The sequence below is a fragment of the Delphinus delphis genome, chromosome 12 (assembly GCF_949987515.2).
Source record: "Delphinus delphis chromosome 12, mDelDel1.2, whole genome shotgun sequence".
Classification (NCBI taxonomy): Eukaryota; Metazoa; Chordata; class Mammalia; order Artiodactyla; family Delphinidae; genus Delphinus; species Delphinus delphis.
The window spans coordinates 39,616,179-39,635,133 of NC_082694.2; the positions used below are offsets into that span (position 1 = coordinate 39,616,179).

General features: G+C 45.6%; 1 pseudogene; it reads right to left on the reverse strand.

Annotated features, from left to right (window-relative positions):
• Positions 1-15,933: 15,933 nt before the first annotated feature.
• On the reverse strand, positions 15,934-18,144 carry LOC132435367 (small ribosomal subunit protein uS19 pseudogene; annotated as a pseudogene).
• Positions 18,145-18,955: the final 811 nt, after the last annotated feature.

The window sequence follows — 18,955 nt, forward strand, 5'->3', positions numbered from 1 at the left end:
GTCTTCCAAACCCTGCTTGAGCAACTTTACCGGCAAAAACATTTTTGAGAATGTACACCTAAAATATGTTTGTTTGTTTTTTGTTTATTTATTTATTGTAATTTATACATACTTTTGTATTCGCATTTTACATATATTTAATAACAACCCCCTAAATAACATGTTAAGAACTGATATAGATGAAACAAATATTTAAAAATAATGATTTTAATCTATTAACAGTACAAAAATCTTTTTGTTCTTACTAAGATATATGATGAATAATTATATTTTTAGTGAGAGCAATGGATTGGTTAGGCTCACTGTTTTTGAACATGTAATGCTTTGTAACACAGTGAGTCAAAAGTCTGTTTCTAGGTTTAGTTTTTCAAAACCTGGGCTGTAATAGCTAAAAAAATATATAAGATACATAAGCCCAAATGGAGGAAGGGCACTGGGGCTCTCATTTCTGAATCCCAGCCTCTGTGAAGGCATAAATTTTAATCTGTCCCAATGTGCTACAGCAAACAAACAAGTGAAGGTGCCGCTGTCAATCCCTCTTTGTATGGGATTCCTGCCTTTCTCTCAAGACACATCCAGTGCCTTATATGACAGTGATCCTCTGTAACACAGCAGCAATCTGTCTATCAAATATTAGTAAAGCTTATTTTCTTTATTATTGTGTAGGAAGAATGTTCTCCAAAGGTGTTCACGCCTAATTCCTGGAAACTATGAACATGTGACCTTACGTGGCAAAGGAGACTTTGCAGGTGTGATTAAGGTTAAGGACCTTAAAATAGAAAGATTATTTTAGAATATCCAGGTGTACCCAATCTAATCCCTGAGACCTTAAAAGCAGAGAACTTTCTCTGACTGGAATCAGAGAGATGTGACCAAAGGGGAGGTCAGTTCAGAGCAGTTTGAAATGTGAGGACTCGGCCCACAGTGGCTGGAGGAGTCCCCATGGGAAGATGGGTAGCAATGCAGGTAGCCTCTAAGAATGAGACAGCTGGCCCCCAGGTGACAGCCAGCAAGGAAACAGTGACTTCAGTCCTACAGCCGCAAGGAACTGAATTCTGCCAGCAACCTGAATCAGCTTGGAAATGGATCCTTCCCCAGGGCTTTCAGTAAGGAATATGGCCTTGGCCACACTTTGGTTTTGCCCTTGTGAGACATTATAGAGAGGACCCAATCAAGTCCAGCTGGACTTCTGACCTACAGGAACTGTGAGATCATACATTTGTGTTGTTTCAGGCTGCTAAGTTTGTGGTAATTTGTTTTGGTAGCAATAGAAAACTAATGCAATTAAACATTAGAAAAACTGTAAGTATAGCCAGGACATGGATGCAACCTAAGTGTCCATCGACAGATGAATGGGTAAAGAAGATGTGGCACATATATACAATGGAATATTACTCAGCCATAAAAAGAAATGAAACTGAGTTATTTGTAATGAGGTGATGGACCTAGGGTCTGTCATACAGAGTGAAGTAAGTCAGAAAGAGAAAAACAAATACCATATGCTAACACATATATATGGAATCTTAAAAAAAAAATATGGTTCTGAGGAACCTAGGGGCAGATGTAGAGAATGGACTTGAGGACATGGGGAGGGAGAAGGGTAAGCTGGGGCAAAGTGAGAGAGTGGCATGGACATATATACACTACCAAACGTAAAATAGCTAGCTAGTGGGAAGCAGCTGCATAGCACAGGGAGGTCAGCTCGGTGCTTTGTGACCACCTAGAGGGGTGGGATGGGGAGGGTGGGAAGGTGACGCAAGAGGGAGGGGATATGGGGATATATGTATACGTATAGCTGATTCACTTTGTTATACAGCAGAAAGTAACAACATTGTAAAGCAATTATACTCCAATAAATATGTTAAAAAAAAGAAAAAAAACCAACTGTAAGTAGAAGCTCTAATATTTCCTTCCCTCACCCCATTGGTTCAACTTGTGCCCCCCTTGAGGTGTGGGGAAACCCCTTGAAACCACTGTCATCTAGGATTCTAGCCCCTACCTGGGAAAAGACCCAGATATAACTTTTAGACTGTATTTCTGAGCCATTCACAACAAACCTAGAGAGAAGATGTGGCCTGCCCAAGTGCCAAGCAGCATGACGGTAAATTCTGGATGTAACAACGTTAACAACTGTATTAACTCTCCAAACGTCCTCATAGCAGTGAGAGAGAAGGAGTGATGAGAACCAGGTCCCAGCTGTCGGGGCCCTGTGGCTGGAGCTTCATTTTGAGTGGAATGTCACTCTTGCTCATGGCCTGCTCGTATCCTTTCAGATTTTGTAGCTGGTTATATTTGCATGGCAGCTTCTGTTCTGTGAGCACAGAAATGGTGTGGTGGCCCTGATCTGCAGGACCCTTTCCTACTTACAGTGGCTCAGTGTGGGCTATCTCTTGGATATTTACAACAACCAGAAGAGTGAGGGCACGAGCACCAAATAAGCTCAGAGAGGGCAAGTGATCTGCCCAAGGCAACAAGGCAGTAAGCCACAGACTGAACATACTCAGGGCGCCCGGATCCAACAGGGGTCTGGACGAGGGACCAGGGCCGACAACACCAGGACACTGGGGAAGAGAGAACATTGACACGTGGGGGAATGAGCATCCCCCAGCCAGGACTGACTTGAGGATGTGTGCAGCTCTGTTACAGAAAGTGGAAGAGCCTGTGGCACTAGGCCTCACCCAGCCCAAATGTCTCACTCATTTTCACCACCATAAGACTGCTTGTCCCAGTCTGTATATTTGGGATCCCCTCCTACTTTCTCTCAGCCTCTCCATCCTTCAAAAAGCCATCCTGAAACGCCTCTCCCAGGCTTTCCCTTGCCTTTCTTTATTCCCTTGAATTCCCATTGTGTTAATTGTTCAAAAGACTAATTCTGGAACTTACCATATGCTGCTTTGTATCACTATTAAAAAAACAGCTGCTATTTTGACTGTTGAGATGGACCTTACATGCCCTGCTTTATACACTGCTGTGGCCCTACCCTACCTGGTGCAGTGGGGGCTTAATAAATATGTATATGTTGAATGAATGAATGAATAAGTGAGATGATTTCATTTCCTTTGTTCTTTCATTCTGTCTGCTTTCATGTCTTAAACAGTGTCCCCTTTAATAACAATAATTATTTGACTTATGTATAGGTTAAAATGGAGACTATAAGTCCCTGCAGTCCCAGCTGGGTTAGTGAGAGTATACCCATCTCTGCCTGAAACACAAACGTTGAATCAGTTTAAAGGCACTGTGTAAAGAAGGCGGGCTGGATTCGATTGGGCTTAGCCTTGGAAAGAGCCACAACACCAACTCATCTGTTTCCGTGTTGTGTCTGATTTCAGGCAATAGCTTTGGTCCCCCCACCCCCCATCCCCAACCAGGACCAGATAGTGGAATGTGTTATTAAAAACCAGCTCTCAGCCTGGTTCCCAATAGACTTTCTAAAGGCCCAGTCTAGCTGCTGAGTGATGGCGGCGTTGGACCCCAAACCTGCACGTACAGGCTAGTTCTGAAGACTCACTCTGGGCCGTGAGGCTGATTGCCTCTGGCTCGGCTCCGTCTGCTCTCGAGCTTACACTGAACAGGACTGGCTGAGTTAATACCCCAGCAGGTAGCCTTCACCCTTCTCAGGGGGACTGACCTTTCCTGCACCCCCAGTGCCCAGCAAGTCAAGCCTCATACCCTCTGCCTGGCATTCAAAGCCTGCCAAAAGGACTTTGCAAATTTTCTCTCTCCCCTCTCCCATACGGCTCCTGTGCCCCAGCCAGGTTGGGCGCCTGGATTTCCCCTGCACACATCACACCCATTCCCGATTCTGAGCTACTTTGTCATCCCCTTTTTCACAAGCATCCATTTTTCTCTGTGTCCCTCCCAACTTCAAATCTTGCTTTTAAAAAAGCCATTCCTGATAATTCTGACCCAACTGGCCGTTTCCCTCCTTGATCACCCACAAGTCCTATTGTTTGTCCCACACATTCTGCCCATGATAGTCTTTTTGAATTAAATTTAAAAGTATTTATTTTGAAACACACAGAAAAAACACTTTAAAAATTACTAGTAAGTCTTCTGCCTGGTACTTAAGGGGGATCCAGAGGAACATGGGCTGTCAGTGATTGGACACTTAGTAGGTGTCAGGTGTGGTGCTGAGTTCTTCATGATTCTGGCTTTATGTGATCATGATGAACAAACACCCCGTGAACAGGCAATTCTACTTGGAGGAGCAGCCCTAGAAAAAATCTGGTGCACGTGCACAGGAGGTGGGTGTCAGGGTGTCTCTGCAGCCTTGTTTGTAATAGTAAAGAGCACCCTGAATGTCCATCAAGGTATATAAGCTGTGTGAAGTTCATGTAGTGAAACCTTATAAATAAGTTGTGGTAAATTCATATAATGAAATCCTATACAGTAGTAAAAATGAATTAACTAAAGGTTCCATGTAATGGCTCAGACAAATCTTAGCAAACATAACTTTAAAAAAGGAGTGACCAGTTGTGGAAGCAAATGTACTATATAATACCATTTATATGAAATTAAGACACACCAAACAACACTGTATTTGGACATACACATGTGGAGTTGCAGTATGAAAGTGTGTATGGGAATGATATAGACCAGGGGTTGGCAAACTACACCCACTGGCCATGTCCAGCCTGCCACTTGCTTTTTGTATGGCCTGTGAACTAAGAATGGTTTTTGTAGTTTTCAGTAGTTGATAAAAATTATATGTCAATTATATCTCAATAAAGTTGGAAAAAAATGTAAGAAAAAAGTAGCTGGTAATAAAATCAAAAGAAGAACAATATTTCATGACACCTAAAAATTATATGAAATTCAAATTCCAATGCCCACAAATAAAACTTATTGGAACACCACCACACTCATTCCTGCTTTTGTGTTCCACAGGCCTGGTTGAATACTTGTGACAGGGACCATATGATCGACGAAGTTGGAAATGTTCACTATCTGGCCCTTTACAGAAAAAGTTTGCCAGCTCTGGCTCTATATTAGATTCGGGGGAATGCTTACCTCTGGTAAGGGAGGAAGAGGAATGGAATGGAGAGGGGCACAAGAGGGGTGTCAGTGATAACATTTTACCTTTCAAGCTGCTGATGGTTGTATATTATTATATTTTCAATATCTGAAGTATTTCATAATAGTCAAGAGGTAAAACACAATGCTTCCTCCCACCCACCGAAAACCCCTCCTGTAATTGGTCCCCTTACCCTTCCTAGTTCATAGATGAGAAAGCAAGACTTGGAGCTGGCACAGAGTAAATGCTGTAAGAGGAGTGAACTCAGGAATGTCTGACCTGGAGCTTCCAAAGCACTAGCCTGTGCTGCCCACCAGGGTCTGCAGGCCAGCTGGGGAGAAGCGACTTAAAGCGGAGCTAGTCTGGAGTGAACATTTGCCTCCAGAAGACGGCTGTTGTTTGAAATCTTCCACCCACCTCATTGGCTTCGTCTGAGGCTGAGAGGAGTGCGGCGGACAGGCCATCATCTGCAGCGTCAACTGGGACTGGATTGCCTAAATAGTCACAATACCCAATATTTTACAGAACTTTCTGTTTCTCCAGGCTGTTTCTACAGACTCACTCAGGAACCCCGGTTGGAAGCAAGGCCGTTGTTCTTGTCTGCATCATGGAGATGCTTAAAGGGACATTCTGAGCAGGGCTCAGTTCTTTAACATCGCTGAGGCTCGGTCAGGAGCTCGGATGCTGGGGTCTGACTCCAAGCCCCCGTGGTCGCCCAGCTGAGTGACCTTGGGCAAGACCTGCATTCTCTCCAAGACTCAAGAGCCACATCTATAAAATGGAGACAATTAGTTCCTGCTGCATAGGCCCGTTGTGAGGCTCCCTCCGCACCACCTACTGTATTGTTTTTATTATTAATCAAATTCAGTATAGAATTCCTCCCCACAGTTCTCTTTATCGCTGTTAAGACTTGGCCATGTTCAGGATGAGTGGTCTTTGACAAAACCCTGGTGGTCGGTAATACTATGTGATTCCCAGTGTAACCGTAAGGAAACAGTCTCAGAGAGCAAGGGCCTGTCTCTGCTTTGTGTGTGGGCACGAGTGCCCCACGTTCCAGGCACTGGGACCTGCCTGCTTTTACTCTGTAAACATCAGGAACCTGAGTGTCCCAACCATCAGGGCAGGACAACCATGACCAAGTGGCGGTTGCTGGGCACTTATCAAAGTGGGTGTGGTTTCCTTTCACGTGGTACACAATTCATGGCAGTTATTCTTTTCTGAAGCAGGGCTACTTTTCTTTCCCTGGTGAGGTACTTGTAACAGAGATGGGTGGGGAGAGGCACTGGAGTGAAGAGTTGATGGTGGGTGCCGCAGAGTGAGATGGGATTGGCATAGTTCAGAGGCTGACAGGCCAGACCAAGGGGGCTGGCAAAGAGAGGCAGGAGAGGCACTGAGAGATGGAGTACTTGCTGTGCCCAAGTGGTCCAGGAGTTTTCATTCTCATTGTTTTTGGTAGTCAGTGTTCACATGGAGCAAGGAGCTTAGTGTTCAAAAGCAGTGGCTGCAGGTTCTTTGAAGCGGCTTGACCTAAGGTAAACACTTTGGCTGGAATTTGCAGGTAGACCACTTTAGGTTGCAGGTGACAAAAACTCAGCTCAAACTAGCCATAAAAAAAAAAAAGAGCAGTTGTTGACTCATGTATCTGCGAGTGCAGAGGAACATGGGATGCAGGTACGGCTGGAGCTGGGTATTTCACAAGGTTGTCAGGATTCCGTCTCACTCTCCATCTCTCAGACATTTCTCTGATACAGGCAGCCCCAAACTCACAAACTGTTAGCTGAGATGGGAAGATACAGTCTTTCTGTATGATGCCAGTAGACTTTGTGGGGGTCTGGCTGACGGGGCCTGGGTCACTGTTAGGAGAAGAGATATTTACTCCACAGTACAGGGCAGCAGGGGCTTCAGGTCCTTTTTGTCACGTCACCATGAAAATGAGGATGATTTTGGTGGTTAGCACATTCCCTCTTATTTTGCCTTAGTCTCGTCTACATAAACTAGAAAATACAAATGTGTACATATTTTTAAAGCTGTTTTTAAAGAGGGAAATGGGAAGAATCTGTAACACTGGGAACTTAGAACAAGAAAATCTGCTGTGTCCTGCATGAGGTACACTTATACTCTCAGTTAATCTCTGAGGCCTCCTTGCCCTGCTATCTCTTTTTGGCTGAGTTGGGGATGATTTCTTTTTTTTTTTTTTTTAACATCTTTATTGGAGTATAATTGCTTTACAGTGGTGTGTTCGTTTCTGCTTTATAACAAAGTGAGTCAGTTATACATATACATATGTTCCCATATCTCTTCCCTCTTGCGTCTCCCTCCCTCCCGCCCTCCCTAGGGGATGATTTCTAACTTCAGTTTTGCTTGTGAATGTAAAGAAAGTCTGACCTCCCACCCCCGGTACATCAGGGCTGTGCCCACAGGGACCTAGAAAATGTATGGTTTTCCCTAGAGCCTGAACCCACGTTCCTTGGGGACAGACTGCCTCTCTAGGCCCTGGGGAGAAACCCAACTTCACTTGGCAGTGTAGACGGGCTGCTCTGGGGAAAAGCTGTGGCCATCCTCTGGTAAATCTTCTCCTTTCCTTTTACCTTCCACAGGGAATGGAGCTGGTCCTTTGCATGAATATGAAAGATACTAAATTGGGGTTCAAGAACTGACTTTGGGGGATCTTTAGTTACAGGGTAGAGTCCACACATGTGGCTCAAGTCTCACTGGCTACTCCAGTTTGGAGGGCCCAGGATCAAAAGGCAAGTCCATTCGTTTTCTAGAAAAATGTCTTGCAGAATCTTTGCAAATCTTGCTCTGAGGCTGTGGAAAGTCTTTCGTGTCCTTCCTTTATGCCTGGCTGGAAGCCTTTCCCCTAACTGTGGCATGTCCACCTGGAGTCCCCTTGGAGTAAGCTAGAAGTGTTTTCCTTTTACAGGGCAGCTTCCACAGCTTCCTCATTTCCTGCATGATGGCTAATGCAGCTCTTCCTTTTTCTAGAACACTGGTTAGCAGAGTCCCAGCTCCTCACATGGTGGCTGAGAGGATACTTCATCCTCAATCCTTCCTTCCATCCCCAGCCCTGTCATTTCCTTCTCCCTCCTGTCTTTGAAAATCCTTCCCATCCTTTACAGCTGCAAGTCTGACTTCCTTCATAATCTGAACTTCAAAAGCATTTCTTATCTGTACTGCCTGATTCTTATTTTTCCATGTTTTTCTCAGTTTACGTGTACCCCCCCATGTATCCTTACTACTGGGCTAAACTGTGGGAGGGTAGGGGTCACGGTTTCTCCTTCCCCAGCCTCCCCCCATCCTAGAACTCACCCTAATGTTGGGCCCATAGTAGAAGCTGAAGAGGTACTTGTTGATTGAGATTTAAAAAAAAATGCAACAGAACTCCATTTATTCAAATGGAGTCTTCAGTGGAAACTAAAACATATAAAAAGAACAAGCAGAAGTGTTCTGGTGGAATGAGGAGCCTGGAGTCCCACCAGCTTGGACTTTCTTCCTATCTTGTTACTGGCCCCCTCACCAGACCCCTGTCCAATCCAGCCCTAGAGCAGCTCATGGAAGTCTTGGGGACTGGCCCACAGCCATGGTCACTACATACCTGTTGATTTACTTGATTGATGTTGATATTCATGGCATCTAGTTTCTGTGGCTTGAGTCACTGTCATTGAGCAAATCCGTTCTGCTGAGTAGAGGCCCTAAGTGTGGTGGGGTGTCCTCCTTGCCTGCTGGTCACCCTAGACCAGAGTTTGGCAAATTTTTCTGTAAAGGGCCAGATGACAACTTTTAGGCTTTTGGGGCCATAAAATCTCTGTCACAGCTTCTCAACTTTGCAGTTGTAGGGAGAAAGCAGCCGTAGATCATAAACAAATGAGTGTGGTCCAAATGTTCTAGCACAACTTTATTTACAAAACAGGTGGCATATCAGGTTTGACCCCTGAGCCACAGTTTGCTGACCCCTGGTCTAGACCAAGGATTTAGCTGGCTTCAGGGAAGGCTCTTTATGATGACTGGAAGAAGGAGGTTAATAAATCAAGTGTACTTTGAAAGTGTTACCAGCACTGGCTGTCTGTGCTGAATACTTTAGGTTGTGCTTCATCCTTTAAGGCTCAGAAGGGCAAATGAGGGCCAGTTCACCTCCTTTAGAGGACCTGCTGTCCCCACGAGCCACTTGATGGGAACTTCAATGTCTCTGTATAAGTTAGATGCTTCCAGTTTAAGGAACAATGACATAATTCCATCACTTTAGGAGATGGGGGATTATCAGAAGGACACACAAGGAGGTGAGGATGAACAGAAAATCTTCAGAGTGGTCACAGAGCAGGCTTCACTGAGAACCAGAACATCACTCGTGGCCACATGGTGTGATTTACCAGGAGCGTGTGAAACCTGGTGAATGAAATCTCATGTTCCATAATCAAACTGCCTGGTTCAGATTCCAGCTCTGCTAGTTACCAGGCTGTGTCCCTTCTCTAGCCTCAGTTTCCCCACCTGCAAAATCATGACAATAATAGCACTGACCGAATAGGGTCCTTGTGAAGATTCAGTGTGGTCACATGTGTAAGGGCTTAAAAGTGCCAGGCACAAAGTTATGTTCGACCAGTATGGTTGCTGTCGACAGTGGCTCCGTTAATCGTGTTGTTGTTAATACTTGTTATTAACAGGTTCTACCGACAGAGGTAGTTATCAATGAGTGTCTACTCCAGTGCTGGGTAGTTGGAGTGATTCAGTTACATTTTTCTGTTCTGCTGCATCTATCATTACTTGCCGACGGTGGCTCCCCTGTCACAGCCAGATGTCCCGGGAGAAGATCTGATAGCTCTGCCAGATGTTATCCATTATTCAGCAGTCCTGCTGGGCACAGTTTTCACACTAGGCCATCTCATTGGCCTCCTGGCAGCCTAGGAATAAATCCCTTGTTCAGTCAGAAGTGGCCAGGACAACCCATGACTGAAGACCCCCTCAGACTGTGGGCAGGAAGGCATTTTGCAGAGCTTATCCAATGAGACACTCTGGGAACTCATTTACCCATCAGGAGCCCTGCCCAGATTATATGAGGGCACTTGTGCTCTGCCGTTGAAGGCCCTGTCTCCATCTCACACCATAAGCGTCCCTCCCTGCCTCTACTGGGCTTCCATTTTCACTTTTCCTCTCACATATTCTCAGCTTAAAGCAAAAATGAAATATCTATATTGAAAGCTAGAAATGTTGGGTTCCAAAGCAAACTTTTCAGAGAGGGTCCCCTTAGAGCAATGTCCATGGACTAAAGAGATGAGGACAGAGGGCTGGCCTTGTCACATTTCCTAGGGAGCCCCAAGTCACTTAACTAAGTGTCCTTCTCCGAGATGACCCCTCCCTCATGGAAATGGGAATTGTAGGTAAAAGGGGTGCTTGGCATAGCTTTAGAAGTCTGCTGGCTCTCTGAAAACATCCCCTAGTGAATGGGCAGGGAGCGGGTAGCTGTCTCATTGTTTTCTAGACTGGCTTCTTAGAGACCCATTTGGATGTTGTCTCTAGAAAATTTGCTCTTAAGCTCTTGGTAGATTTGAGGTAGACTGTTAGTTGAAGCTTCAGAATCTCCTTTCTTCGATTCCTTCAGCAAAGTCCCAGCCTGTTGACCTTTGGGTCCCAGTGCCGAGCCCGGATTTATCTACCCCACTGGGGCTAAATGCCTGACTTGTTAGCCATGCTGAATGGTTTTATTTGTTTTTGTTGTGCATTTTTATCATTTTTGTTCATGTGTCTGGAGGCTTTCCTTAGAAAATGATGGATGCGTTTTCATAAATCAAAAAATAAATGAGAAAGGATATAAAGGCAAGAAATAGACCCAAGCCTGGAATTTGCCACTCTAGGCTGGAAGGAGCTGCTAGCTATTTCCCAGTGAGAATGAACTTTTTGATTTTACAAGGTCAGATCCTGACTTATTTCACAGAGAACAGTTTTCAGAGCATTTCCTAATAGTAACAGCCACAATAATGATGATGGTAGTTCTAGCAGTGCCTGGTACCATGCTAAGTGCTTTATATACGTGATCACATTTAACTCTCGCTACAATCCTATGCGCTATATTCCACTTCCATTATACAGATGAGTAAACAGAGGTTCAAGAGGTTTTATTTAACCAAGGTCCCACGGTTGGTAGGGAGTGGAATTAAAATGCAAGTGTCCTGAATACAGATCTCATGCACTTGACTGCTACACTGAACTCCTTTTTAGTACTTGTTGGAGGTGCTGAGGGGTTGTGGGTTCTCCTTCCAGCTCTGCTGGAAGGCAGGTGGCTGGGAGAGATTTGGCAGCTCCCAGTGGGAGGCGTTCATGGAGAGAATCTGGTGTCACTGGCTCTGTTTATGGAGTGCCCCAGGGCCAGAACACCCACCTTGCTGGGCAGCATATTGGGACAGTTCCTCACAACTGTTTATGATGTTTTGGACAATGTCACTGTCACCACCAGCAGAAATTCCCCCCCCCCATCCTGTTTCGTCACCCTGCAGCCAAGGTCCCCTCTTCCCTTAGGGTGTCCTCTAGGACTAGACACAGGATGGTGGTCTGATACAAACCAGAAAGCAACTGGTGAGAGTTCAAATGCTTTCTGCGTTAGTTATGAGTCCTCTGATTGTAAGTAACAGAATCAGCACTGGGACCAGCTTGAGAAGAAAGGACGTGTAGGATGTTTATTGGTTCATGTAACCAGAGCAGAAAATGTGTTTTCTTCCTCTTGGGGATGAATCCTGATTTCCCTGGTCAGTCCAATGCCAATCCTCGGATCAATGAACGGGATGGGGAAACTGATTGGCTCAACCCTGGTCATAAGCCCACTTCTCTGGAAAGAGGATAAGTGACTGTGATGGGCTGCTGGAACCACAGAACCAAAGTTGGGGTGGATGGGGCCCACAAAAAAGAAAATTGCTGTTCTTCAAGACAATTTGGTAAATGTCCAGGATCTTTTCTATTGCTTTTCTTCCATCCCATGCCTCCCTCCTTTGTCTGGGCTATAATATGTCCAGCCCACGTTGAAGTTGCGGCATAAATCTCTGGTGAACTTGTGAAAAATCCCGCTTGTTCTTTCCCTGCTCAGAGCAATCCTGGGTGCCCCATCCCACCAGGGGTGTCTTTTGTGGTAGGTGTCCATATTCTATCTTAGGGCTTCTGACGTCAGACCCTGCCCTTTGCTCAGGCTTGGAGATTTCAAGTGGTATCACTAGGAGGAGTGCAGGATTAGAGAGGGAGTTAAGCCCATAGAGTTTCTAACTGACCAAGTTTGGAATTTGCCATTCAGCAGAGCTTAACCTTTGTGAACATCTGGTAGGAACTGAATCCCATCCTGATTGTGTGTTCTTTTTCTGACATTTGAACAGTAACAACATGTGTAGTTTTGCAAAAGGCTTTCACAGTTTTATGAGTGTGTGTAAATAGGTTAATTAGCCCAGTCACTCGCTATTTCTTCATCTGTGTGGCACCACCTGGCCCAGGAGCATGTAACCCCTTTTGAGCTCCAGGCAGTGAGACGTGGCAAACAACCATCTTGACAGGGTACAGGATTAGGAATTTCAAGACCCTGCCCTGGAACTTTGGCCAGGAAACCCACTCTTTCTTCTTGATGGGCAAGGATGAAGGTTTGGGGACTTTCTGAGCAAAATATCTTAGAGCAACTTAAAAAAAGAAAACAAAGAAACTTCCAGTAACTATCATGTACCTTTGTAATGAATGATTCTCTGCTTCCTACCTGGTGACCCTCGTACATAATGGTCTATCAGCTGCTCTGCTCCACCCAAATCCCCTCTTGTATTGTTCCAGTTTGTTTTTCAGGGTTGATCTTGTCTAGCCGAAGATGTCCTGAGCTCTATGAGGACAGGAAACCTATCTCCTGTTTCTTTATTTTGTGTTTTTTTTTTTTTTTTTTTGGTGGTACGTGGGCTTCTCACTGCCATGGCCTCTCCCGCTGCGGAGCACAGGCTCCGGACGCGCAGGCTCAGCGGCCATGGCTCATGGGCCCAGCCGCTCCGCGGCATGTGGGATCCTCCCGGACCGGGGCACGAAACCGTGTCCCCTGCATCGGCAGGCAGACTCTCAACCACTGCGCCACCAGGGAAGCCCTCTCCTGTTTCTTTTGTCGGGCGCTTGGTAGGCACTTGGTAAGCCTTCCCTGGCTGAGGAGTTATAATTGTAATTGTGTGTGTGTATGTGTTGGCGTGGGGGTGGTGCATGTATTAGTTCGCTAGCGCTGCCATAATCAAGTATCACAGACTGGGAGGCCTAAACAACAGAAGTTTATTTTCTCACGGTTCTGGAGGCTGGAAGTCTAAGATGAAGGTGCTGTCAGAGCTGATTTCTAGTGAGACCTCTCTTCCTGGATTGGTAGATGCCTTCTCACTGTGTCATCACATGGCTTCTTCTCTGTGTGTACATGGAGAAAAAGAGATCTCTTGTTCTTCTTATAAAGACATAAATCCTACCGGATTAGGGTCCCATGTTTATGACCTCATTGAACCTTAATTACCTTCCTAAAGGCCCTACCTCCAGATTCAGTCACACTGGGGGCTAGGGCTTCAATGCGTGAAAATTCAGTCCCTAACCGGGTGGCAACTACAAGCAAGGGCCCTGAGATCCTTGTGGCCCTGATCTCAGAGTCACCTAAATTGCATATATAGAGGTTTTAATTTTGGGAGGGAGGTGCTGTTTCCTAACGGTGCAGATTTCCAACTGCCCCCTCCCGTCATTGCTGGGTCAGTGAAAGCTCTGAATTGTGCGTTGGAAATGCCACTGCTTTCCATAACAGTTATGTATTTACATGGGACAGAGCTGAGGCCAAACAGTGCTGGCAGCTCTTCAAAGCCTTCCATAACCTCCCAAAGTTAAAGGCCAGTCACACGCCTGACCTGATGTTTTGGCTTCTCTAAAGCCAAATTCCAGCCTTGGTTGATTTTCTGTTCATTTGAAATAGATCCGAATGAGATGTAAGTGTATGTCCTGTAGGAAGGTGTGGGGGGAGAGTCAAGTGACTCAGAAGAGAAGAGGGGGATCTCTGTCCTGACAGTGCTACTTGCCCGCTCTCTTCTGATGCGTCTAGATGGGTTTAAGGGATTTGATGTGGCCACGTGAAAGCATGACTTAGAAAAAGCAAAATGTCAGTGTTTTGAGGCCTTTCCGTTGGGGAGGGTGGGAAAGCGGTGGTCACTGCGTGTTCTCCTTAGACCAGGCAGGGGAAAGGGAAGTATGTGCGAGTCTCTGATAATCCTCTTCTCTTTCTTCCCCTCGCTTTTGTTCTTCAATAAATCACTCAGGACAATCTGCTTCTCTTTAGTGGTGTGTTTTCCTAGGATTCAGTCTTTGTTTGAAATTCTAGAACAACAGAGTTGCAGTAAATATGGTCAACCTACGTGTAATTATGCTGGTATGTCAACTTTGCCCCTCAGAGTCGGGTCTGCTCTGGTTAACCAGAGCCCCCCTGCCCCCCCGACTCAGAAATAGGACCTCCTGCAGGACCCTGTGGAGGGCCGACCCAAGCCCTGCATCTGAAGGGGGTAAGCGAGCCCATAATTATGCTCATTGTTTAGGTCGGAGCACGGGAGGGTTTACATTAAAGACCTCAGCTGGCACACACAGCGCGCCTATGGAAAACATGAACCGGCTCCTTCGCCCGCCCCGTGGTCCCGCATTGCCTGTCCAAGAGCTTGGGTTTCACAGACGCCTTCTGTGACTCTGCTTCTGACCACTCCTGATTAGAAGCTTGGATTCCCCCAGTTCCAAGAGGCATCTCAACCCTGAGGTCTGGAAATTGAGCCACGAGCCGCCTTTTGAGATCAGAATTTAGGTCTTGGGAAGGACATGGAGATGGTCTCAGCTGGTGTATCTCACACTTTACTGTTCACACGAATCACCTAGAGATCTTATTAAAAGTGCACAATTGAATGCAGCAGTCCTGGCCTGGGGCTGGAAAGTCTGCAATTCTAAAAAGCTCCCTGGTAATGCCCTGGGGCTGATTACTGGACTGCCCCTGGAGTAGCCTGCTAAGCCTTACGAAGGATAAAAGGGAGGCCCAGAGACTTGAAAGAGCTTGTTAGGGCAGAGTAGAGACTTGATCCTTCTTGTCCTTAGAGTGGTTGCTGCCCAGCATGGGCACTGCTGGAAGGTCTGGGTGGGTCCTAGCAGAAAATACTCTCCTGTGACCACACCTGGAATCTTGGAGCAGGGGCTCTTTCTCAGATGCTCTGGGTAGATGTAGATCCCCAGAGCTCTTGACATGAGCCCGTGGGCCTCAGCAGCTGGGAATCTGGATAGGAGTGGATCACTATGTGTTCCTTCCAGGGCTTCAAAGGGGCGTGGGAAGGGAGGGCACTTTGAGCATGTTGTCTATTGAGGGACGCGTGCAGGCAGGGCCAGTTCGATAGGCAGGGTAGAGGGGAATGAGTGTTTTTAGTAGAAATCAGAGGATGTGAGGCTCTGTTTCTGTCCACACCACCATGAGACCTTGGGCAAGGGAGTAAACCTCTCTAGACCCCAGCAGTATAATACGGTAGAAACAAAACAGAGAAATGTACTCCTATATGCAAAGCCTACCTGGCTGTAGAGTGGATCAAGGAGTCTAGGATATTAGTAAAGAGCCTGGGCTTTGGAGAGAGACAGACCTGCAGGTGGAACTGGGCATTCGTAGTTCTTGATTGACGTGGGCATGTTACTTAATGCCTTTAAGCCTCGGTTTTCCCATCTGTAAAATATACTTACCTTGAAGGCATGTTGAGAAGATGAAATGCAATCAGGTATGGAAAGTACAGGGCATGCAGGGAGCACTTCATAAATGGTTGTTGTTGTGATTATTGCTATTATTATTACTTCTGCCTTTATTGGTGGTGTGATTTACTTACCTATTTACCTTTTTTTTTTTTTTTTTAAAAAAGAGAAATCTGTGCCTTGGTTGGCCAAGCAGGCTACTTGAGGGGGATGAAGCAGGAGGAGTGAGTGGCTTCCGGCCCTGCTTCACATGTTTATAGGTGATTCAGAGCATGCCTAGGTAGTGACCGATCATCTCAGGCTTAACTTCCACCTGGTTGAAAGTCTTGTGGTTGTAGATGCCCACCATGCTGGCCACCTTCTCAGGCAGAATGATCATGACCCGCAGGTGTGTGTTCACCACTGCTGGCTTCTCCTTGGGCGGCGCCTCCTTCTGGGCCTTGCGCAGGCACTTCTGCAGGGATGCTGCTTCCTCCACAGGCCTCTGTTCAGCATCTGATGCTGTCATGTGCTGTGCAGCTGCATAAGCTGCTGGTAGAACACATCCGATATCTGATCAAGGTCCACGCTGCGGTAGGTGAACTTGCGGAAGGTCTGCTTCTTGTGCCCTACTTCTGCCGTCTTGTCAGTTCTTCGGCAGCCTTAACTTTTATACTTACTAACATTTTGCCTTGTTCAAAAAAGTATTTGAGTGGCCCACGTACATGGAAATAAGATAGCCTGATAAAATAAACTACCAAGAAGTAGAAAAAGAAGTATTGGGTAATTGGCAGCAGCAGCTGAAAACATGGGATGCCCTCTTTGTGGGGTTCTCCAGGAAGACCAGGTCTGCTGAGGGGTGGGCTGCAAGATTGGGCCTGGCCATCTAAGATTGGGAGGGCTGCCACCGGAGGCATGGTGACACGTCTTTACATCAGGGGTAGGGGATGATCTTGTGGAGGCCAAGAGCTTAGAAGGATAGCAACTCACCTGGCTTGGAGGGGAAGAGAGAGTCAGGTCTTTGGACTTTGCATCTTTGGACTCACTCAGTCACAGCTTTTGTGTTTTTCTAGTTGGTAAGTAGAATGTTCATTCATAGAGGTATGTGCTATGCTGTAAAGAGCTGGGGTAGAGAATAGAGGTAACATTTGTTTTTGGAAAACTTTCACCTCTACTATCTATTCTTTCTCTTCCTTTTGTCACCTCCGGGCATTGCCAAGTCTCTCCAGAGGCTATATTTTTCCTTATTTCTCTTATTTTTTATTACTTCATAACTGATAAGGGTTTTCGACATTGGCCCTTCCAAGAAGATTTCTATTTTAATGGTAGTGGGGAGAGGTCTCCTTATGAGCCACTATAGTGATAAGAGATGGTGATAAACTCTATTGATAAATAGTGAAACTTAAAAAGTAGAACAAAACATTCTCTATCCCCAAACCAACTCAAATCCTAGAGAATTGTACTGAAGAAGTTCTGTCTAACTGAGCATTCCAGAGTCCACCAAATCAGAGTCCTGAATTACAGCTCTGACACTGACTAGCAGGTCACTTAATCTCTCTGTGCCTCAGTTTTCTTATCTGTAAGAAAGATGGGGATAACAATAGTATCCACCTCACAGGGTTGCTGGGGAGAATAAATGACCTAATAATATAAAGAACCATTAGATTTTGGTGGCCAATGGTGTTTCAGTTACAAGAAAAAGTTGGATATTAGAGTAGTTCAGTCTTTTGATCACAAAATACGTGATTTGCACAAGTTGACCACTGGCATCTTGGGGTCCCTCAGAGTTTTCACCAGTGGGTTGGGAGTCCAGCAGAACAGATTAAAAATGTGGAAAACAATGTCCTTTTGTCATTCATCAAGTCTGATTTGCAGTTGGAATGTTCATGGAAAGGATCCTATTTGGTTAAATAATGGAAATCAACATTCTTTTTATTTGACAATGAAGCGTTGAAGTGTTGGGGATGAACAGTCCCTGGTTTGATGGCAGGTTCAGATTTCCCCAGCCTTCTCTTTGACCGTGGTCTTCAACTGCTGGATCTTGAACCAGAATACAGTTGCAGGAGCACAGTGGAGAGAGCGCAGGATCAAACATTAAGACTGAGTTATGCATGGGACTGGATAGATGACAAATTTTGTGAGTCTTGGTTTCTCCATCTCTAGAATGAACACCACAAAACTTCCTTCGTAGTGCTGTTAGGAGGACTAAAGGAGATGATGTGTTTGAAATGTTTTGGCAATGATTAAGGATAATGCAAATATTTATTATTGTTTTATCCTCGAAATGAATTGACTCATGTCATTGCAACTAGAAGGAGGCCCAGATGGGTTCAATGCCTTGCTCAGGATGAATTAGAGGGAGGAGGCGATGTGCCTTGGGGCTATAATGGGTCTGAGCTTAGCAATCACCTCCCGCACTTGTCCAGCATGTCCAGGTGTCTGCTGATCGGGAACAGATTTGAGTCTGTTGGTTTTTTGTCTGCTTGGCTGAATTGTAAAGATCTGTGCTGTGTGTTGTATTAGGTTCCATTCTCTGTCCAATCACTGATTAATTCTGTGACTCAGTTAAGTCATGTAGGTCTGGTGTCTCCACGAAATGGGTAACCTCGGCTCTGCCTGTTTCAAAGGGAATTTGGAAAGTAAAGGCAACTAAAGGATTGAAAGTAAAAGCACTTCTTGGAAGATGCTTCCATTCTGGAGGCAGGATAGCATCGAGTTTATGTGCACAGACTCCTGAGTCAGATGCTTATCTCTGAATCATAGCTCTGACACTGACTACTAGGTCCCTTAACTTCTCTGTTCCTCAATTTTCTCATCTGAAAATTGGGGATAACAGTAGTAAGTTGGGATTGTCGTGAGGGTTTAATGCTGAACGGCTTCAAATGGTGCCTGGTCCAGGTGGGTGCTCTGCACTTGTTAACTACAGTAGAGTAGGGCCTGTCCTTTGTCCCCTTGGAAGGTAAGATTGCTGCAGAAGAAATCAGTCAGGGATGTCTGAGACACGTTGGTCCCTATTTTTTTGTAGTATCGTCCCTCATAAGTCACTGGTAAGGGGACAGTTTGCCAAGTGCTCTGCCAATCTTTGTAAAAAAGTGGATTAAAAATGTTTAAAGATAAATCTCCAAATATTAACCTTTCCCTGACTGTCCTAGAGCCCCAGGAGCAGATTTGTATTTATATGAACTTATGGGGAAGGAGGCCTTTAGTGGCTGAATTAATGCATGCAATGAGTTGTTCAGT